Here is a 1404-nt window from a genome sequence, read left to right on the forward strand (position 1 = left end):
GTTTTCTTATCCAGTTTGCAACCCTCTGTCTCTTGAGTGTTGCATTTAATCCATTGACATTCAGTATAATTATCACAAGTATAAATTTTTTGCTGTCATTTTGTTATGTGTTTTTTCATGGTGTTACTGATTTCTTTGTTCCACATAATTTTCTGTGCTGAGCTTGTTTTGTTTATGAATCATGTCATCACTTCCTTCATTGCTATTGTTTGGCAAACCCACCCACTGCCTTCGAGTCAGATTTGACTCACAGAGACCCCTCCTTGGGTTTCTGAGGCAGTATCACTACAGAAGTAGATTGCCCAACCGTCCTTCTGAGTAGTGGGTTGTTTTAGTATTTGCTAAATATTTGTGCTTGCCCTCTTTTTTAATTTGATGTGAAGATTTATCATTTTTCTTTGAGGTCACCCTATGATTTATAGTTTTCTTCCCAAGTTTATAACAGTCTGTTCTATCTTGAAATTGTCTTGACTTCCTCACCATTCAGAAGTTCTGTAACTACAGAGATTTTCCCTCTTTTTGATTTGTAGTTGTCCTCATTTACCAATTGACATTACTGGTTCCCTGTTTACTATAGGCATATTTACTTTGGATACTTCCATAACTGGGTTGGTTTCTGGATCATGTCATCATGTGTGTTAATGGCTGGTTGGTGTTTGCTGTTGTTAGTTCTCTGTCCAAAGGACTCCGTTTAGCATCTCTTGTAAGGTTGGTTTGGTTTTAACAAATTCCCTTCATTTCTGCTTATCTGGGAATGTCCTAATTTCATCATCATATTTGAGGGCCAATTTTGCCAGGTATATAATTATTGGTGGAAAATTTTTCTCTTTCAGGGTTTTATATACACCATCCCATTGCCTTCTTTCCTGCATGGTTTCTGCCAAGAAATCAGAGCTTAGTCTTATTGGTTGCCCTTTGTAGGTAACTTTTCATTTTTCTTGTGCTGCTTTCAGGATTCTTTATCTTTGGTTTTGGTTAGTTTGGTGGTGAAATGTCTTGGTGATTTTCTTTTGAGGTCTATGCCATTTGGAGTTCATTGGACTTCTTGAATGAATATATTCTCATCTTTCATCATATCAGGGAAATTCTCTTCCTACAAATCTTACAGAATTTTTTCTATGGTTTTATTTGTCTCTTCCAGTTCTGTAATTCTGATTACACATAGGTTATTCCTTTTGATGGTATCCCACATGAACCTTAGGCTTTCTTCATTTAGTTTTGATCTTTTCTCTGATTGATCCCTTTACAAAGAAGTATTCAGGTACTTGTCTTCAGTCTCACTAATTCTGTCCTCCATTGATTCAGTTCCACTCCTTTGCCTGTTCAATGTGTTATGTATTTCTGATAATTTAGTATTACTCTTCTGGATTTCTATCTATGGATTTTGTATCATTTTTAATTTTT

This window comes from Orycteropus afer, unplaced genomic scaffold (genome assembly GCF_000298275.1).
Source record: "Orycteropus afer afer isolate SDZICR_OR568_19922 unplaced genomic scaffold, OryAfe1.0 scaffold00071, whole genome shotgun sequence".
Classification (NCBI taxonomy): Eukaryota; Metazoa; Chordata; class Mammalia; order Tubulidentata; family Orycteropodidae; genus Orycteropus; species Orycteropus afer.